The sequence below is a fragment of the Bombina bombina genome, chromosome 3 (genome assembly GCF_027579735.1).
Source record: "Bombina bombina isolate aBomBom1 chromosome 3, aBomBom1.pri, whole genome shotgun sequence".
NCBI lineage: Eukaryota > Metazoa > Chordata > Amphibia > Anura > Bombinatoridae > Bombina > Bombina bombina.
The window spans coordinates 1,225,731,518-1,225,749,243 of NC_069501.1; positions in this window are offsets into that span (position 1 = coordinate 1,225,731,518).

Here is a 17,726-nt window from a genome sequence, read left to right on the forward strand (position 1 = left end):
CCAACATTAAAACCCACCACCCACATACCCTTACTCTAACCCAAACCCCCCTTAAATAAACCTAACACTACCCCCTGAAGATCTCCTTACCTTGAGTCGTCTTCACCCAGCCGGGCCGAAGTCTTCATCCGATGGGGCAGAAGAGGACATCCAGACCAGCAGAAGTCTTCATCCTATCCGGGCAGAAAAGGACATCAGGACAGGCAGACATCTTCATCCAAGCGGCATTTTCTATCTTCATCCATCAGACGAGGAGCGGCTCCATCTTCAAGACCTCCGGCGCGGAACATACTTCTTGACCGATGACTAGACGACGAATGACGGTTCCTTTAAATGATGTCATCCAAGATGGCATCCCTCGAATTCTGATTGGCTGATAGGATTCTATCAGCCAATCGGAATTAAGGTAGGAAAAATCTGATTGGCTGATTCAATCAGCCAATCAGATTCAAGCTCAATCTGATTGGCTGATCCAATCAGTCCATCAGATTGAGCTTGCATTCTATTGGCTGTTCTGATCAGCCAATAGAATGCAAGCTCAATCTGATTGGCTGATTGGATCAGCCAATCGGATTGAACTTGAATCTGATTGGCTGATTGAATCAGCCAATCAGATTTTTCCTACCTTAATTCCGGAATTCGAGGGACGCCATCTTGGATGACGTCATTTAAAGGAACCGTCATTCGTCGTCTAGTCGTCGGTCAAGAAGGATGTTCCGCGCCGGAGGTCTTGAAGATGGAGCCGCTCCTCGTTGGATGGATGAAGATAGAAGATGCCGCTTGGATGAAGATGTCTGCCGGTCCGGATGTCCTCTTCTGCCCGGATAGGATGAAGACTTCTGCCGGTCTGGATGTCCTCTTCTGCCCCATCGGATGAAGACTTCGGCCCGGCTGGGTTAAGATGACTCAAGGTAGGGAGATCTTCAGGGGGTTAGTGTTAGGTTTATTTAAGGGGGGTTTGGGTTAGAGTAGGGGTATGTGGGTGGTGGGTTTTAATGTTGGGGGGGTTGTATTTTCTTTTACAGGCAAAAGAGCTGATTACTTTGGGGCATGCCCCACAAAAAGCCCTGGTAAAAGAGCTGGTTACATTTTAATTTAGAATAGGGTAGGGACCTTTATTATTTTATTTTATTTTTTTATTTTATTAGGGGGCTTAGAGTAGGTGTAATTAGCCTAATATTCTTGTAATCTTTTTTATTTTTTGTAATTTAGTGTTTTGTTTTTTTTGTAATTTAGTTTAGTTTATTTAATTGTAGGTAATTTATTTAATTAATTTATTGATAGTGTAGTGTTAGGTTTAATTGTAACTTAGGTTAGAATACATAAAATTTTAATTTAGAATAGGGTAGGGACCTTTATTATTTTTTTTATTTTTTTTTTTATTTTATTAGGGGGCTTAGAGTAGGTGTAATTAGCCTAATATTCTTGTAATCTTTTTTATTTTTTGTAATTTAGTGTTTTGTTTTTTTTGTAATTTAGTTTAGTTTATTTAATGGTAGGTAATTTATTTAATTAATTTATTGATAGTGTAGTGTTAGGTTTAGTTGTAACTTAGGTTAGGATTTATTTTACAGGTAATTTTGTAATTATTTTAACTTGGTAGCTATTAAATAGTAAATAACTATTTAATAGCTATTGTACCTAGTTAAAATAAATACAAAGTTGCCTGTAAAATAAATATAAATCCTAAAATAGTTATATTGTAGCTATATTAGGGTTTATTTTACAGGTAAATATTTAGTTTTAAATAGGAATACTTTTGTTAATAAGATTTAATTTATTTAGTTAGATTTAAATTATATTTAACTTAGGGGGGTGTTAGGGTTAAGGTTAGACTTAGCTTTAGGGGTTAATACATTAATTAGAGTAGCGGAGAGGTCCGTTCGGCAGATTAGGGGTTAATACTTGAAGTTAGGTGGCGGCGATGTTAGGGAGGGCAGATTAGGGTTAATACTATTTATTATAGGGTTTGCGAGGCGGGAGTGCGGCGGTTTAGGGGTTAATAACTTTATTAGAGTAGCGACGAGGTCCGGTCGGCAGATTAGGGGTTAATAAGTATAGGTAAGGTAGCGGCAACGCTGGGAGGGGCAGATTAGGGGTTACTAAATATAGTATAAGTGTTGGCAATGTTAGGGGCAGCAGATTAGGGGTACATGGGTATAATGTAGGTTGCGGCGGTGTATGGAGCGGCAGATTAGGGGTTAATTGTGTAATGCAGGTGTCAGTGATAGCGGTTTGCGGCAGATTAGGGGTTAATAAGTGTAAGGTTAGGGGTGTTTAGACTCGGGGTTCATGTTAGGGTGTTAGGTGCAGACTTAGAAACTGTTTCCCCATAGGAGAATGGGGCTGCGTTGGGAGCTTAACGCTGCTTTTTTGCAGGTGTTAGGTTTTTTTTCAGACCAAACTGCCCCATTGTTTCCTATGGGGGAATCGTGCACAAGCACATTTTGCCAGCTTACCGCTACGGTAAGCAACGCTGGTATTGAGGGTTCAAGTCGCGGTAAATTCGGCTCAACGCACCCTTTTTTGAGCCTAACGCAGCCCCTCAGACAACTCTCAATACCAGCGTTGTTTCGAAGCAGCGGTAGGAAAAAAAGCTGCGTTAGCTACGCGGGTCTTTACCGAAAAAACTCTAAATCTAGCCGTATGTGAATTAAATGCTTTGTACATTTTAGATAAAAAAAAAACAAGCAATATCATTTAAGTACTTCATACTAATGCTTGTTAGCTGATTGTTATTTACTGTTATTGGCTAATTGGCTAATACGTTCCATGAGCATCTGTACCAGTCAGCCAAATAGCATTTGTAGGACAAAACGGTCAGCCAATAAGCATTAATAGTTTGTACCTATCAATAGGCATTAGTAGCAAGTACCTATCAATAAGTATTAATAGTATGTACCTATCAATAAGCATTAATAGTAAGTACCTATCAATAAGTAATAGTAGTATGTACCTATTAATAAGCATTAGTAGTAAGTACCTATCAATAAATATTAGTAGTATGTACCCATCAATAAGCGTTAGTAGTATGTACATATCAATGAGCATTAGTAGTATGTACAGATCAATAAGCATTAGTAGTATGCACCTATCAATAAGTATTAGTAGTATGTACCCATCAATGAGCATTAGTAGTATGTACATATCAATAAGCATTAGTAGTATGTACCTATCAATAAGTATTAGTAGTATGTACCCATCAATAATCATTTGTAGTATGTACATATCAATGAGCATTAGTAGTGTGTACCTATCAATAAGTATTAGTAGTATGGTCCTATCAATAAGTATTAGTAGTATGGTCCTATCAATAAGCATTAGTAACTTGTACCTACAAATAAGCTTTAGTAGTATGTACCTATCATTAAACATTAGTAGTATGTACCTGTCAATAAGCATTAGTATTATGTACCTATCAATGAGCATTAGTAGTATGTACCTATCAATAAGCATTAGTAGTATGTAGCTACCAATAAGTATTAATAGTATGTACCTATCAATAAGCATTAGTAGTATGTACCTATCAATAAGTATTAGTAGTATGTACCTATCAATAAGCATTATTAGTATGTACATATCAATGAGCATTAGTAGCTTGTACCTATCAATAAGCATTATTAGTAAGTACCTATCATTAAACATTAGTAGTATGTACCTGTCAATAAGCATTAGTATTATGTACCTATCAATGAGCATTAGTAGTATGTACCTATCAATAAGCATTAGTAGTATGTAGCTACCAATAAGTATTAATAGTATGTACCTATCAATAAGCATTAGTAGTATGTACCTATCAATAAGTATTAGTAGTATGTACCTATCAATAAGCATTATTAGTATGTACATATCAATGAGCATTAGTAGCTTGTACCTATCAATAAGCATTATTAGTAAGTACCTATCAATAAATATTAGTAGTATGTACCTATCATTAAGCATTAGTTGTATATACCTATCAATAAGCATTAATAGTATGTACCTATCAATGAGCATTAGCAATAAGTACCTATGAATAAGTAATAGTAGTATGTACCTATTAATAAGCATTAGTAGTATGTACCTATCAATAAGCATTAGTAGTAAGTACCTATCAATAAATATTAGTAGTATGTACCCATCAATAAGCATTAGTAGTATGTACATATCAATGAGCATAAGTAGTATGTACATATCAATAAGCATTAGTAGTATGTACCTATCAATAAATATGAGTAGTATGTACCCATCAATAAGCATTAGTAGTATGTACATATCAATAAGCATTAGTAGTATGTACCTATTAATAAGCATTAGTAGTGTGTACCTATCAATAAGTATTAGTAGTATGGTCCTATTAATAAGCATTAGTAGCTTGTACCTATAAATAAGCTTTAGTAGTATGTACCTATCATTAAGCATTAGCAGTATGTACCTATCAATAAGCTTTAGTATTATGTACCTATCAATGAGCATTAGTAGTATGTACCTATCAATAAGCATTAGTAGTATGTAACTATCAATAATTATTAGTAGTATGTACCAATCAATAGGCATTAGTAGTTTCTACCTATCAATAAGCATTAGTAGTTTGTACCTATCAATATGTATTAGTAGTATGTACCCATCAATAATTATTAGTAGTATTTACCTATCAATAAGCATTAGTAGTTTGTACCTATCAATAAGCATTATTAGTATGTATCTATCAATAAGCATTAGTAGTATATACCTATCAATAAGTATTAGTAGTATGTACCTATCATTAATAATTAGTAGTATGTACCTATCAATAAGCATTAGTAGTATGTACCTATCAATAAGCATTTTATAGTATGTAGGTATCAATAAGTATTAGTAGTATGTACCTATCAATAAGCATTAGTAGTTTGTACATATCAATAAGCATTAGTAGTATGTACCTATCAATAAGTATTAGTAGTATGTACCTATCAATAAGCATCAGTAGTATGTTCCTATCAATAATTATTAGTAGTATGTACCTATCAATAAGCATTAGTAGTTTGTACCTATCAATAAGCATTATTAGTATGTACCTATTAATAAGTATTAGTAGTATGTACCTATCAATAAGCATTAGTAGTATATACCTATCAATAAGTATTAGTAGTATGTACCTATCGATAAGCATTAGTAGTATGTACCTATCAATAAGTATTAATAGTATGTTTATTATCAATAAGCTTTAATAGTAAGTACCTATAAATAAGTATTAGTAGTATGTACCTATCAATAAGCATTAGTAGTTTGTACATTTCAATAAGTATTAGTAGTATGTACCTATCAATAAGTATTAGTAGTATGTACCTATCAATAAGTATTAGTAGTATGTACCTATCAATAAGCATTAGTAGTATGTACCTAGTAATAATTATTAGTAGTATGTATCTATCAATAAGCACTAGTAGTATGTTCCTATCAATAAGCATTAGTAGTTTGTACTTATCAATAAGCATTAGTAGTAAGTACCTATCAATAAGAATGAGTAGTTTGTACCTATAAATAATCATTAGTAGTAAGTATCTATCAATAAGTATTAGTAGTTTGTACCTATCAATAAGCATTAGTAATATGTGCTTATCAATAAGCAATAGTAGTAAGTACCTATAAATAAGTATTATTAGTATGTACCTATCAATAAGCATTAGCAGTTTGTACATATCAATAAGCATTAGTAGTATGTACCTATCAATAAGTATTAGTAGTATGTACCTATTAATAAGCATTAGTAGTTTGTACCTATCAATAAGCATTAGTAGTATGTACCTATCAATGAGCATTAGTAGTATGTACCTATCAATAAGCATTAGTAGTATGTAGCTACCAATAAGTATTAATAGTATGTACCTATCAATAAGCATTAGTAGTATGTACCTATCAATAAGTATTAGTAGTATGTACCTATCAATAAGCATTATTAGTATGTACATATCAATGAGCATTAGTAGCTTGTACCTATCAATAAGCATTATTAGTAAGTACCTATCAATAAGTATTAGTAGTATGTACCTATCAATAAGCATTAGTTGTATATACCTATCAATAAGCATTAATAGTATGTACCTATCAATGAGCATTAGCAATAAGTACCTATGAATAAGTAATAGTAGTATGTACCTATTAATAAGTATTATTAGTATGTACCTATCAATAAGCATTAGCAGTTTGTACATATCAATAAGCATTAGTAGTATGTACCTATCAATAAGTATTAGTAGTATGTACCTATTAATAAGCATTAGTAGTTTGTACCTATCAATAAGCATTAGTAGTATGTACCTATTAATAAGCATTAGTAGTATGTTCCTATCAAGAAGTATTAATAGTATGTTCTTATCAATAAGCATTAGTTGTTTGTACCTATCAATAAGTATTAGTTGTATTTACCTATCAATAAGCTTTAGTAGTATGTACCTATTAATAAGCATTAGTAGTATGTTCCTATCAATAAGTATTAGTAGTATGTACCTATCAATAAGCATTAGTAGTATGTACCTATCAATAAATATTAGTAGTATGTACCCATCAATAAGCATTAGAAGTATGTACATATCAATGAGCATTAGTAGTTTGTACCTATCAATAAGCATTAGTAGTATGTACCTATTAATAAGCATTAGTAGTGTGTACCTATCAATAAGTATTATTAGTATGTACCTATCAATAAGAATTAGCAGTTTTTACCTATCAATAAGCATTAGTAGTAAGTACATATAAATAAGTATTATTAGTATGTACCTATCAATAAGAATTAGCAGTTTTTATCTATCAATAAGCATTAGTAGTAAGTACATATAAATAAGTATTATTAGTATGTACCTATCAATAAGCATTAGCAGTTTGAACCTATCAATAAGCATTAGTAGTATGTACCTATCAATAAGTATTAGTAGTATGTACCTATTAAAAAGTATTAGTAGTATGTACATATTAATAAGCATTAGTAGTTTGTAACTATCAATAATTATTAGTAGTATGTACCAATCAATAGGCATTAGTAGTTTCTACCTATCAATAAGCATTAGTAGTTTGTACCTATCAATATGTATTAGTAGTATGTACCCATCAATAATTATTAGTAGTATTTACCTATCAATAAGCATTAGTAGTTTGTACCTATCAATAAGCATTATTAGTATGTATCTATCAATAAGCATTAGTAGTATATACCTATCAATAAGTATTAGTAGTATGTACCTATCATTAATAATTAGTAGTATGTACCTATCAATAAGCATTAGTAGTATGTACCTATCAATAAGCATTTTATAGTATGTAGGTATCAATAAGTATTAGTAGTATGTACCTATCAATAAGCATTAGTAGTTTGTACATATCAATAAGCATTAGTAGTATGTACCTATCAATAAGTATTAGTAGTATGTACCTATCAATAAGCATCAGTAGTATGTTCCTATCAATAATTATTAGTAGTATGTACCTATCAATAAGCATTAGTAGTTTGTACCTATCAATAAGCATTATTAGTATGTACCTATTAATAAGTATTAGTAGTATGTACCTATCAATAAGCATTAGTAGTATATACCTATCAATAAGTATTAGTAGTATGTACCTATCGATAAGCATTAGTAGTATGTACCTATCAATAAGTATTAATAGTATGTTTATTATCAATAAGCTTTAATAGTAAGTACCTATAAATAAGTATTAGTAGTATGTACCTATCAATAAGCATTAGTAGTTTGTACATTTCAATAAGTATTAGTAGTATGTACCTATCAATAAGTATTAGTAGTATGTACCTATCAATAAGTATTAGTAGTATGTACCTATCAATAAGCATTAGTAGTATGTACCTAGTAATAATTATTAGTAGTATGTATCTATCAATAAGCACTAGTAGTATGTTCCTATCAATAAGCATTAGTAGTTTGTACTTATCAATAAGCATTAGTAGTAAGTACCTATCAATAAGAATGAGTAGTTTGTACCTATAAATAATCATTAGTAGTAAGTATCTATCAATAAGTATTAGTAGTTTGTACCTATCAATAAGCATTAGTAATATGTGCTTATCAATAAGCAATAGTAGTAAGTACCTATAAATAAGTATTATTAGTATGTACCTATCAATAAGCATTAGCAGTTTGTACATATCAATAAGCATTAGTAGTATGTACCTATCAATAAGTATTAGTAGTATGTACCTATTAATAAGCATTAGTAGTTTGTACCTATCAATAAGCATTAGTAGTGTGTACCTATCAATGAGCATTAGTAGTATGTACCTATCAATAAGCATTAGTAGTATGTAGCTACCAATAAGTATTAATAGTATGTACCTATCAATAAGCATTAGTAGTATGTACCTATCAATAAGTAATAGTAGTATGTACCTATCAATAAGCATTATTAGTATGTACATATCAATGAGCATTAGTAGCTTGTACCTATCAATAAGCATTATTAGTAAGTACCTATCAATAAGTATTAGTAGTATGTACCTATCAATAAGCATTAGTTGTATATACCTATCAATAAGCATTAATAGTATGTACCTATCAATGAGCATTAGCAATAAGTACCTATGAATAAGTAATAGTAGTATGTACCTATTAATAAGTATTATTAGTATGTACCTATCAATAAGCATTAGCAGTTTGTACATATCAATAAGCATTAGTAGTATGTACCTATCAATAAGTATTAGTAGTATGTACCTATTAATAAGCATTAGTAGTTTGTACCTATCAATAAGCATTAGTAGTATGTACCTATTAATAAGCATTAGTAGTATGTTCCTATCAAGAAGTATTAATAGTATGTTCTTATCAATAAGCATTAGTTGTTTGTACCTATCAATAAGTATTAGTTGTATTTACCTATCAATAAGCTTTAGTAGTATGTACCTATTAATAAGCATTAGTAGTATGTTCCTATCAATAAGTATTAGTAGTATGTACCTATCAATAAGCATTAGTAGTATGTACCTATCAATAAATATTAGTAGTATGTACCCATCAATAAGCATTAGAAGTATGTACATATCAATGAGCATTAGTAGTTTGTACCTATCAATAAGCATTAGTAGTATGTACCTATTAATAAGCATTAGTAGTGTGTACCTATCAATAAGTATTATTAGTATGTACCTATCAATAAGAATTAGCAGTTTTTACCTATCAATAAGCATTAGTAGTAAGTACATATAAATAAGTATTATTAGTATGTACCTATCAATAAGAATTAGCAGTTTTTATCTATCAATAAGCATTAGTAGTAAGTACATATAAATAAGTATTATTAGTATGTACCTATCAATAAGCATTAGCAGTTTGAACCTATCAATAAGCATTAGTAGTATGTACCTATCAATAAGTATTAGTAGTATGTACCTATTAAAAAGTATTAGTAGTATGTACATATTAATAAGCATTAGTAGTTTGTAACTATCAATAAGCATTAGTAGTATGTACCTATAAATAAGCATTAGTAGTATGTTCCTATCAAGAAGTATTAATAGTATGTTCTTATCAATAAGCATTAGTTGTTTGTACCTATCAATAAGTATTAGTTGTATTTACCTATCAATAAGCATTAGTAGTATGCACCTATTATTAAGCATTATTAGTATGTTCCTATCAATAAGTATTAGTAGTATGTACCTATCAATAAGCATTAGTAGTATGTACCTATCAATAAGTATTATTAGTATGTACCTATCAATAATAATTAGAAGTTTGTACCTATCAATAAGCATTAGTAGTAAGTACCTATAAATAAGTATTATTAGTATGTACCTATCAATAAGCATTAGCAGTTTGAACCTATCAATAAGCATTAGTAGTATGTACCTATCAATAAGTATTAGTAGTATGTACCTATCAATAAGCATTAGTTGTTTGTATCTATCAATAAGTATTAGTTGTATTTACCTATCAATAAGCATTAGTAGTATGTTCCTATCAATAAGTATCATTAGTATGTTCCTATCAATAAGTATTAGTAGTAAGTACCTATCAATAAGCATTAGTAGTATGTTCCTATCAATAAGCATTAGTAGTATCTACCTATCAATAAGCATTAGTGGTAAGTACCTATCAATAAGCATTAGTAGCATGTACCTATCAATAAGCATTAGTAGTAAGTACCTATCAATAAGCATTAGTAGTATGTACCTATTAATAAGCATTAGTAGTATGTACCTATCAATAAGTATTAGTAGTATGTACCTATCAATAAGCATTAGTAGTTTGTACCTATCAATAAGTATTAGTTGTATTTACATATCAATAAGCATTAGTAGTATGTAATTATCAATAAGCATTAGTAGTATGTACCTATCAATAAGCATTAGTAGTATGTACTTATCAATAAGCATTAGTAGTATGTACCTATTAATAATTATTAGTTGTATGTATCTATCAATAAGCAGTAGTAGTATGTTCCTATCAATAAGCATTAGTAGTAAGTACCTATCAATAAGAATGATTAGTTTGTACCTATAAATAAGCATTAGTAGTAAGTTCCTATCAATAAGTATTAGTAGTTTGTACCTATCAATAAGCATTAGTAATATGTGCTTATCAATAAGCAATAGTAGTAAGTACCTATAAATAAGTATTATTAGTATGTACCTATCAATAAGCATTAGCAGTTTGTACATATCAATAAGCATTAGTAGTATGTACCTATCAATAAGTATTAGTAGTATGTACATATTAATAAGCATTAGTAGTTTGTACCTATCAATAAGCATTAGTAGTATGTACCTATTAATAAGCATTAGTAGTATGTTCCTATCAATAAGTATTAGTAGTATGTACCTATCAATAAGCATTAGTTGTTTGTACCTATCAATAAGTATTAGTTGTATTTACCTATCAATAAGCATTAGTAGTATGTACCTATTAATAAGCATTAGTAGTATGTTCCTATCAATAAGTATTAGTAGTATGTACCTATCAATAAGCATTAGTAGTATGTACCTATCAATAAATATTAGTAGTATGTACCCATCAATAAGCATTAGTAGTATGTACATATCAATGAGCATTAGTTAGTAGTTTGTACCTATCAATAAGCATTAGTAGTATGTACCTATTAATAAGCATTAGTAGTGTGTACCTATCAATAAGTATTATTAGTATGTACCTATCAATAAGAATTAGCAGTTTTTACCTATCAATAAGCATTAGTAGTAAGTACATATAAATAAGTATTATTAGTATGTACCTATTAATAAGAATTAGCAGTTTTTACCTATCAATAAGCATTAGTAGTAAGTACATGTAAATAAGTATTATTAGTATGTACCTATCAATAAGCATTAGCAGTTTGAACCTATCAATAAGCATTAGTAGTATGTACCTATCAATAAGTATTAGTAGTATGTACCTATTAAAAAGTATTAGTAGTATGTACATATTAATAAGCATTAGTAGTTTGTACCTATCAATAAGCATTAGTAGTATGTACCTATAAATAAGCATTAGTAGTATGTTCCTATCAAGAAGTATTAATAGTATGTTCTTATCAATACGCATTAGTTGTTTGTACCTATCAATAAGTATTAGTTGTATTTACCTATCAATAAGCATTAGTAGTATGTACCTATTATTAAGCATTATTAGTATGTTCCTATCAATAAGTATTAGTAGTATGTACTTATCAATAAGCATTAGTAGTATGTACCTATCAATAAGTATTATTAGTATGTACCTATCAATAATAATTAGCAGTTTGTACCTATCAATAAGCATTAGTAGTAAGTACCTATAAATAAGTATTATTAGTATGTACCTATCAATAAGCATTAGCAGTTTGAACCTATCAATAAGCATTAGTAGTATGTACCTATCAATAAGTATTAGTAGTATGTACCTATTAAAAAGCATTAGTAGTATGTACCTATCAATAAGCATTAGTAATTTGTACCTATCAATAAGCATTAGTAGTATGTACCTATTAATATGCATTAGTAGTATGTTCCTATCAATAAGTATTAGTAGTATGTTCCTATCAATAAGCATTAGTTGTTTGTATCTATCAATAAGTATTAGTTGTATTTACCTATCAATAAGCATTAGTAGTATGTACCTATTAATAAGCATTAGTAGTATGTTCCTATCAATAAGTATCAGTAGTATGTTCCTATCAATAAGTATTAGTAGTAAGTACCTATCAATAAGCATTAGTGGTAAGTACCTATCAATAAGCATTAGTAGCATGTACCTATCAATAAGCATTAGTAGTAAGTACCTATCAATAAGCATTAGTAGTATGTACCTATTAATAAGCATTAGTAGTATGTACCTATCAATAAGTATTAGTAGTATGTACCTATCAATAAGCATTAGTAGTTTGTACCTATCAATAAGTATTAGTTGTGTTTACATATCAATAAGCATTAGTAGTATGTACTTATCAATAAGCATTAGTAGTATGTACCTATCAATAAGCATTAGTAGTATGTACTTATCAATAAGCATTAGTAGTATGTACCTATCAATAAGCATTAGTAGTATGTACCTATCAATGAGCATTAGTAGTATGTAGCTATCAATAAGCATTAGTAGTATGTACTTATTAATAAGCATTAGTAGTATGTACCTATCAATAAGCATTAGTAGTAAGTACCTATCAATAAGCATTAGTAGTATGTACCTATCAATAAGCATTAGTAGTAAGTACCTATCAATAAGCATTAGTAGTATGTACCTATCAATAAGCATTAGTAGTAAGTACCTATCAATAAGCATTAGTAGTATGTACCTATCAATAAGTATTAGAAGTAAGTACCTATCAATAAGTATTAGTAGTATTTTCCTATCAATAAGCATTAGTAGTATGTACCTATCAATAAGTATTAGAAGTAAGTACCTATCAATAAGTATTAGTAGTATTTTCCTATCAATAAGCATTAGTAGTATGTTCCTATCAATAAGCATTAGTAGATAATACACAAGTGCATTTTTTTTTATCGATAATAGAACATTTTTAAGTATGTTTCTTTAAAGTGACATTGTACTCTAGATTTTTCTTTGCATTGTGATGAGTTTCAGTCTCCTAGACAAGCCCCACATTGTCAGATGTAGACTGAAATCTACAGACTCCTGCTGGTTTCTGTTTATGTTATCTGTCTTCTCATATGCAGAGGAGGGGGTGGGAGTGTCTGCTGTTTCTGTTTTCTCAGCCCCTTTCATTGGGTGTCCCAATCTAAACTCATCAACAGTGCTAAACTGGGAGCTTCTAAGTTTTTAAAAAGGTTTTATACTGGATCTTTAGATCAGTATCTGTGCATTTTCTTCTTTATAGTAGTGTCTATTACATGCAGATACATGACAATTGGTGTACACTGTCTCTTTAACTCTAGGATCTTCATCTTGTACAGCATCTGTGCAAGTTGTTCTGAATCTGGTGCTGATCAAGTGTAAAAGGAGCAGATCTCAAAGTAGAAATAAAATATATTTTTACAACTGCATACTGTTCACTTTTATGTCCATTTAAACGATCTGTGCAAGAAGTGACCTAAATGCAATAAGCCATTAAGCCGCAATTGGGTTTTTGTAAGTTCACAAAACGAAAAAAAACTGCTATTGGAAGCAAATGCGCTTATCGCCAGTTTCCGATGGTGCGTTTTCCATAATAACCGACAGCCATAGAAAATAATAGAATCTGAAAAGTGCAAATTTACACCCGGTTTTCATTGAATGCACAAACTGGTAAAACGCTGTCAGAAACTGACGATAAGGTCTCAAACATTACGGCATGCTCAACTAGGTGTAAATGAGGAAAAAGAAGCTTTTTGAGGCTTGGTTCCCAATTTATAATGTATTGTTTTATGTAATATTTATTGCGGGCCCAGATATTGTAGTAGTTGGAGTTATGTTCCTATTTAAATAACATTCAAATTCGAAATAGTATTTCTAGTCTAATACTGTGTTTTATAAATGTAGTATTCAAATTTGAATGTCAAATTCCAATTCGAATGTCACATTCGAATGCCACATTCCAATTCGAAAGTAACATTCGAAAACTGTAAATAACATTTGATAAAAGAATTTTTAAGAAAATTCATTCTTATCAACATTCTATTATGTAAATCGAATTTCTACAATAACATTCGTTCAAACATTCGAATTTGAATATAAACACATTCGCAGAAAGACTGACTGCACAGACTGCGCAAAATATTTCAATGGAAACCTGATACTAACATGGAGACGCAATCTACTTTTAGCTGTCAGCAACATTGGCAGCCTACGACTCCATTTGTAACGACTTAATGGAAATGAGCCCTTTGTCTGTAAGATGCTAGGTTACAAAGCTTGCAGATGTCACTGAATACAAGCAACAACAGGAGATTTACTGAATTTCTTTCACCTTCTAGTGTATTATTGTTATTAGCAGTAAAGCACACCTGAGTTCCATAGTGCTAATACATGACCAAAGTGGCATAAATCAGTTTCACTTATATACACTTATATTGAAACTTGCTGGTTTTACAGGGTCAGTCCTGGTTTATTAAGCCCCATCTTGTATCCCAAGATTCAAGATGGGGCAGGCAAATGTCCCAGGTTTAGGGATAGGCAAATGTCCCAGGTTTGCTATTCGAGTACCTATGTTATGTATTTATTATATCAGTATTACTTTATAAAATCATATAATAATTATTCCGGCCTTCATACAAATCTACTATGGGCCAGATTACGACTGCAATGAAAAATTGCGCTTTTGTGAGGATAATATTTGCTTTCTACTCAGTAATATCAGAGCACACAAATTTGCACTGGCATTACAAGTAAAGCGCAATGTGAACATCACCTTGCATACGCATTGCAATGAAGCCTTGCCCTCAAGTGTGTATGTGTGTGTGTGTGTGTGTATGTGTATGATGTGTGTATGTGTGTGTGTCTGTGTGTATGTGTGTGTGTGTATGTGTATGATGTGTGTGTGTGTGTGTGTGTGTGAGTGTGTGTGTTTATGTGTGTTTGTATGTGTATGTGTGTGTATGTGTGTGTATGTATGTGTGTGTATGTATGTGTGTGTGTGTGTGTGTGTGTATGTGTATGATGTGTGTGTGTCTGTGTGTATGTGTGTGTGTGTATGATGTGTGTGTGTGTGTGAGTGTGTGTGTTTATGTGTGTCTGTATGTGTATGTGTGTGTATGTGTGTGTATGTATGTGTGTGTGTGTGTGTATGATGTGTGTATGTGTGTGTGTCTGTGTGTATGTGTGTGTGTGTATGTGTATGTATGTGTGTGTGTGTGTGTGTGTGTGAGTGTGTGTGTTTATGTGTGTCTGTATGTGTATGTATGTGTATGTGTGTGTGTGTATGATGTGTGTGTGTGTGTGAGTGTGTGTGTTTATGTGTGTCTGTATGTGTATGTGTGTGTATGTGTGTGTATGTATGTGTGTGTGTGTGTGTATGATGTGTGTATGTGTGTGTGTCTGTGTGTATGTGTGTGTGTGTATGTGTATGTATGTGTGTGTGTGTGTGTGTGTGAGTGTGTGTGTTTATGTGTGTCTGTATGTGTATGTGTGTGTATGTGTGTGTGTATGTATGTGTGTGTGTGTGTGTGAGTGTGTATGTGTGTGTGTCTGTATGTGTATGTGTGTGTATGTGTGTGTATGTATGTGTGTGTGTGTGTGTGAGTGTGTGTGTTTATGTGTGTCTGTATGTGTATGTGTGTGTATGTGTGTGTGTATGTATGTGTGTGTGTGTGTGTGTGTGTGTATGTGTATGTGTGTGGTGGGGGGGGGTAATTAGTTCACTGACATTGGCAAGCAAAGTAGTCTGTCAAATAGTGAAGAGAGATTGGCAGCTGCCACTGGGCCTCACTACTGTTTTACTTTTACACATTGGGGCTGAATTATCAAGCTCTGATGCCCCTGTTTCTGCGCGAGCCTTCCGCCTGCTCTGATGCTGCGGACATCAATCTGCCTGATCCTATACGATCGGGCTGATTGACCCTCCCTGCTAGCGGCCGCAAATCTGCAGGGGCGGCATTGCACAAGCAGTTCACAAGAACTGCTTGTGCAATGATAAATGCAGACAGCATATGCTGTCAGCATTTACCGATGTGCGGCGGATATGATATGCTACATCGTATCATGTTCACTTGCTTTGTCATAAGTCTTACAGAGTTGAGCATAGGGTTCCAAAGAGTATGCACTTTGTGGACAGTAGAGGGAGAAGGTAAAGATGGAAGAGGGCGGAGCTGTGACAAACGGGTCAGAAATATGGGTTTACTGTGATTGGAGCAGGGTGTGTCATAGACTTGGCTGGGCAGAGTATCAGCCTGTTGTGGGTGGGGCTGGGGCAGTCCTGAACATTATAATATTCATAACTCGGGCTTTAGAAACAAAGTATAAATTTAAAAGGTAGTTTTCTGTGTTGGCCCTAAAACACAAATTAGTGTATATACAACAGTCACATTAAATTCCCCCTGAAACCCTAAGCTAAGAAGCGGCGGCCTGCTTTTAGGTGACAGATGATTGACATGGCCGATTGGCTGTGAATGTGCAGGGGGCGGCATTGCACAAGCATTTTACAACAAATGCTTGTGCAATGTTAAATGCCAACAGTGTATGCTATTGGTATTTAGCGATGTTGGACGGACTTGATTTGCTACAGCGAATCATGCCCGTCTGCCATTTGATACATTTACCCCTTAGCATTCAGTATAAATTACAGTTGCCAATGCCACTATGTTAATGAGACATGAAAACCATGGTTTTTATTATTTAAATATTCAGTATGTCATTTTAAAAGAACTTTCCAATTTATTTTGATTATAAAATGTGCTTCATTCTTTTGGTAACTTATGCTGAAAAGCATCCCTAGGTAGGCTCAGAAGGAGCAGTGCACTTTTGGGTGCTAGCTGGTGACTAGTGGCTGTGCATATTTCTTGTCACTGTCTGTGGTCAACTAGTCCCTAGAAGTGCATTGTTGCTCCTTCAACAAAGGATACCAAGAGAATGAAACCCATTTGATAACACAAGTAAATTGGAAAGTTGCTTTAAATTGTGGGCTCTGAGTCATTAAGAACATTTTTGGATTTTATGTCCCTTTAAAGACAACTATAAGATGCAAGATTTTCTACAGTAGAGCTGATGACTTTCAATTGGATGAGATTTTGATCTCATTAACTAAATGCCTTTTGGAGTTAGGCATAGGGGTTATTGATGAATATTTTTTGTCATTTAATAACTGAATCCAGATGTTCCAACGAAAACATGTTAAGGGAGTGGACATATCTACATTCCAATGTGTCAATGTGAAAATTAGCTTTTGAGAGACCTTCGATCATATATTCTAGACATTAAGTAGAAAATGTAAAAGTAATGAAAATGATGTCCCTAATTACAAATAATTCAGCAGCATTTAAAAACAGATTGAAGTAAAGAATTGATGAAGTCAGATTTGCTAACATTGCTAAAATATGAAGTGACTATTTACATATAGTAAAACTCCATTGCGCTCTCTTTAAATAGCGCAGTTTTCTAACAATAGTGTTTACATTCTGTCCCCCGAGGCTGCACCACCTGCAAAATGAAAAGAAAAAAAAACCCTCTCTGAATGGCTGGAAGTTCATTTAGCTTTAATCACGTCACTGATGTTTATTCTTTGCTTAAATTACTGCGTGAGAGGGGTTCAGAGAATGTAAACTGGAAACCATATAAAACAAGTCAATGTTTCTTTTTTTATTGTCAGTTAGTTCTTTAGCTTAGTTCTTGTTCACCTGGTAAAATGATTTC